Here is a 6000-nt window from a genome sequence, read left to right as displayed (position 1 = left end):
GTCAAAATAATTTCTACCCAACTAAATGTGCCTCAAGACTTATATTAGCATTCATTCATGATTTAGTCTTTTAAGAATAAATATTAGCCATTAATTATTTTACTGCACCGTAAAAGTTATCCGAACCGAATTTCTGATTAGTATTCTGCAAACAACTTCTAGAGACCCCAAATCTTCTTACTTGGCATCCAAGTAACTTGTATCTCCTTCTTAGCCTCTGTACGGAGACTATCTCAGCCTTTTATCCCTCTCTGCTGTGTTTTTAACCTCGAGTAACTAACTGCGGTTAACTGTGGATAAGCTCGACACGCAAGCGCTGACCAAGCTTCCTCATTTTCATGCCCCTTATTCATTGAAGCCCATCCCTTGTCCACAAAAATTGTAGCCACTTTTACCATTATAAATTCAGCAACACTTTGATTTTTTATTTAAGGAAGCATTGGCCACAAAATTCACAAAATACTTTACACATTTTTACACTCTTTTAACCGAATTCTTGAGAGAGAAAGAGAGAAAATTATTGCACTTATTCTCTGAGTCTCGGTCCCTATTTTAACTCTTATTCCATTGCCCTTTATGTGCTCTTCAAGGACTCAAACCATACAAGCACAAATTGTTGCCTGTTTACGCTAATGCTTGCCTTTATACCAAAATTTTGGCTAGGTAAACTCTTATTCTTTCTCCTTTCCTTTTCTATTTTAAAAATAGTAGATATGATGAATTCCTACTCTCCTCCATATATAGAGAACTCCTCTTGAAGCACCCGTGGAGCACGCCTAAGGAGTTAGAGAGATTCGAGCTCAAAGTGGTTGAATTTCGACGTTTTTGTGACATTTTAGGCCAAAAACAAAACTCACCACCACTAGCTATGTGTTCTGCCCTTGTGTGCACGTTTTCTAGTGTGAGAAATATTTACTAACTGAATTACATAAGAGGTAAGGGTTAGGATTAGTTAAAGTATGTTTGTGCTTGTTTTCGGTGTTTATATGAGCCACTTTGTGGTGATTTTGTGCTTGATTCTTAATTCTTAAAATTTAGTGATGCTTCTCTATTTTTGGACTATTATCTGAGTGATATATGAAACTTATTTGCCTCTGAAAATTGTATGAAACCACTAAATTATTTGGAACACTTGGGGTGTGGTGATTTTGTGCTTGATTCTTAATTTTGAAAATTTAGTGATGCTTCTCTATTTTTGGACTATTATTTGAGTGATATATGAAACTTATTTGCCTCTGAAAATTGTATGAAACCACTAAATTATTTGGAGCACTTGGGGTTTAAGTTTCAAGTCTTAAAAGTCACTAAAAGTGGATAAAAATGAAAAACTGCAACCCTGAAAATTTAGTCACTAAATGATAATGAAAGTCATGTGTATAACGGTTAATAAGAGGTTAGAAAATTGATTTTAATCCTATGGAACAAAGGTGTAAAAGTAAAAAGGGTGTTATTGTAACACTCTAATTATCCTAAATCTTACCTCGCGTCGTAAAGCAAAGGTTAATAAGAGGTTACAACAGTTCTAAAGCTCATACATATAATATATAGAAGGATTAATATATCTAAAAGCCCGATGAAGGATATAGCTCAAAAACAGGATTTAAAAAGCACAAAACGTATTAACGAAGCTTCTAACTTAAAGCACAAAAAAATCAGATATAATATAACAAAAGATAATAATATAATATCATAGGAATCTAGCCACGGCTCACGGAGTTTAAGCTGGTTAGCTATACACAGACATACAAAACCAAGCAGTAAAATTAACTTATACAAGTTTTTTTCTCCCAATTACAAGCCTCTAGGCCAAAAATAAAATACAAAAGTGAGAGTTATATATATAAACAAAACAAATCAAAAAGACTCCAAGAGTAATAGGATCCTCCGCTTCTGTCAGCATCCAAAGCAACTCACTGAGCTGGGTTGCGACCTGCATCTGAAAAATAACAACAGAATATGGTATGAGAATCGGAAGTTCTCAGTATGGTAACAGTGCCCAGTGATGTAAGATATAAGACCCCGGGACACCAGAGGCAATCCTAGACTTCATATCCATAACAAGATTCAATTTCTAGGCATAACTAAAACAGTAGAGCATATCTAAAACCTTAACACAATAAAAGGGTGAACTAACTTAAAGGATTCTCTAGTCTAACAGTTCTCTTCTATCCCACAACCTTCACCAACCTATCCTCTATGCGATCCCATCGCCACTGCCTTCCGAACCTCCTCAGCACCAGACAAACACAAATAATACAAGCAAGAAAAACACAGGTAAAACTCATATAAATCAAGTAATTCAAGAAGCAAGTAGACATTTTATGCAATTAGGCAAGCCCAAGTAATCAAAGCAAGCAAGCACATAAGAGATGCATATGATGAATGCCTGTCCTTTTGCCTCGTGATATCACTTGTCAGTCCGTAAATGCCAACCCGACACATCCTTCTGGATGTAGCCTTTTCTGCCACGCCAGGGATATAGTGCCATGCACACTCATGCAGGAGCGAATTTGCTACGCCAGAGATATAGTGCCCTGCACACTCATGTAGTAGGGAGTCTACTATGCCAGGGATATAGGCCCCGCACACTTCATGTAGCAGAGAAGGAAACAACAATAACTACTCATGCAACAGAGAAATCTGTTACGCCAGGGATATAGGCCCTGCACACTCTCAACAACATATACTCATGCAGCAGAGGAATCTGCTATGCCAGGGATATAGGCCCTGTACACTCTCAATAACATATACTTATGCAGCAGAGAAACTTGTTACGCTAGGGATATAGGCCCTGCACACTCTCAACAACCATCAAGATCATCATTTCTCTTCGAGTCCTCGACTCATCACAACCATCATCAATTCATAATTTTCATTCCAAACTCATTAGTTCATCAGTTCCTCAATTCCAGTACCATCCTTCTTTCTCACTCCACCAAACTCATCCTCAGTACACCAGAAACCTAACCTTCATTTGCTAGCTTTTTAAAGTAAAACCCAATTAAATTCTTCTAAGACTTCCCCCATGTTGCAATGCTCGAAAATAAGCCCAAAAATCTTAAAATGGTGTCACAAAAGCTTACAATCTTGTTGGGAAGGTGAAATAGTTGAAAACAAAGTTTAAGTTTGAGAAACAGGGCGTGTGCGTACACACAGGAGAGTGCATGCGCACGCCCAAGAGGACTCGAAAGCACAGGAGAGTGCGTAAGCACACGTTTTAAACTTACGCATAGAGGTGTGCGTACGCACAGGTACCAAATTTTACAATTTTGTTTGCTCGCTCAAGGCGTGCTCGCGCCCTCAACAGATTGCCCTTCCCAACGTGTGTGTGCGCACAGGTTGTAAACGTTCATTGGGTATGTGCGCGTAGAGGCTGTGCTAGCGCTCTAAACAGGTTGCTTCCTCTGCATGTGCGTATGCACAGGTCTGTGCGTGCGAACAGGTTTAAAGTTTTGCATGGGTGTGCATGCGCACAAGGCTTTGTGTGCATACATACCAGAAATCACAAAATTCTGCAACTTTGCAGAATTTTAAATTTTTACACCAAACTTTGAATGATTATAACTGTCTCTACAAAAATTCAAATATTACAATCTCTATATCAATTTGAAGAGTTTTCAATAAACTTTAATTCTATTTTTTTTGGATTATCATTTAGGTGAATGCAATCAATATAAAAGATAGTTATTTTTTATAATATATAATATTACGTCATTGAACCTTTGTGTAAAACTACTTTACACTAATAGTGTATCAAAATTATAAATTGTATCTTAAAAGGATCAACTTTGATGAAAAATGAAGAATATATTCTTATTCTATGAAGTAGTAAAAGAAAAATAATAAATATAAAATTATGAGTTGACTCTCGAATTTAGATTCATGTACCACAGAAAAATACTATATATAAACTTTAGTAAAACAAAAATAAATATGTAAATTATTTATTATTAAAGTAATTTTTTATTATATACAGTAATTATACATCATATATTAATTTTGTTAAAATTATGTAATTTTTCATAATATGATTAGAATCATTATCTTCTATCATAATCAGAGAAATCCCGGACAATGAATAAGAATATTATACCTGATATACACAAATTGAAATAAAAATATATGTCTTGAAATTTAGAAATATAAATTCTATTATATCTTCTTAAACAAACCTAAACAACTCTACACTAATAGCCCGTGCGATATCGTGTTTTTCAAGACTTATATTTAGGAACATATTGAATTTTAATAATAATACACGTGTAATTGAAATAGTTTATATACGAATTTTTCAAGTTGTTATTATTATTATTATTATTATTATTATTATTATTATTATTATTATTATTATTATTATTATTATTATTGGATAATAAATAAGAATTAGAATTATATTAATATTTTTAAATTAATATAATTAAAATGACTAAAAATATTTAAAATTAATGTGCGTTATTAATATCATAAAATTTGATCATTTTATGATTAGATTCAAATATTTTTATCATGATTACTACGATCGGTGCAATTATCATATCATTATCATATATTATTATTATTATTAAAATATTAAAAGTATTTTCAATTGATAAGTAGTTTAATAATGTATTAAATATTGATTTGATATAATTATAATAAAGATATGTTTCTAAATAAGTATAATTATGTATTATTCATTAAATATTAATTATAATATAATTACAATAAAGATATTTTTTTATAAAATAGTTTAGAATAGAGAATAGAAAAGTTCATTTTGGAGAGAAAACGGAGTCACGAGAGATCGACACCTCACCTTCATTAATTGGGGAAAAACCCAGTTTTAGTATATTAAGTAGATAGATAGATTTGTTTTACAGTAATAAAATTCATTATTCAATCAAGAATTATTTGGCAAAGATGTTTAAGAATGAACTGATTGAGGGGAGAATCTATGTCTTCTCAAATTTTGTGACTGAGGAATCAAGCAAAATTTATCTTCCAATAATAACTTTTAAGAAGGAGTCACGTATAGTAAATACGGTCGATGATCGTAAAATTTCTCACAATTATTTCAATTTCTTGCTCATATTAATATATTGAAACAAACAAATGAACAGTCTAACTTATTTGATACGTAGTTAATTTTTGTATTAACTTACACAAAATTATTTTTTATTTTAATTTTTGCCAAGAAATTATATAATAGCGTCATTTTAATGATAACATAAATTTTAACATTTAATTTATGCAAATGTTTAAAATTGTAATGTGACTTTTTTTAAGGTATATCTTTTCATTAATATATTGTTAGTTTTATCGTTTAGTATAAAATAAATTGATAAATCTCTTTAATTTATAAATAATTTATTATATTATTCATTTATTTGTCCTTAATTTGATACTTTTAATTCAGTTTCTTTTTTTTCAATTAGATGTTAATGGACTATTGACCGAAAAAAGAGAACTTATATCATGGTCAAAAATAGATAGAAGTGGTCATTACATTGTAGTTGATCTTTATGATTTGTAGTATGTGAAAGTTTAATATTTCACAATAAGATTTTATTTTGTAATAATTATCTATTTATATGCAAAATCTTTTATCCTTTTTCATGATATATTACTACCTATTTCTCTTAATTTTCGCTTTTATTTAGAAATGAGGAAAAATAAAATGCACACTGTGAAATTAATATGCAATCCAATTACTCAGTTATCTACGTGATTACCAAGCAATCGAATACATACTTATTCTCCAATTTACAAAATTTACCAAATACATCAATAAGCATATTGGTTTAACCTTTTATTTAATATATTTATTTATGTTATATCTGTAATCATATTATATCTATTTTTACATATATATCTTTTTAAAAAATACTCTTAATATTAGCATATGGTGTATTAAATAAATATTTTAAAATTAACTTTAATATATGATAAAAAATTAAACTAATAGATATTACAAAAAAAAAATATAGGCACAATCCATTTAATCCAATTCCAAACACAACC

The sequence above is a fragment of the Arachis hypogaea genome, chromosome 6, assembly GCF_003086295.3.
Source record: "Arachis hypogaea cultivar Tifrunner chromosome 6, arahy.Tifrunner.gnm2.J5K5, whole genome shotgun sequence".
NCBI classification, from domain to species: domain Eukaryota; kingdom Viridiplantae; phylum Streptophyta; class Magnoliopsida; order Fabales; family Fabaceae; genus Arachis; species Arachis hypogaea.
The sequence above is the reverse complement of the archived record's forward strand: the minus strand, read 5'-3'. Positions refer to the sequence as shown.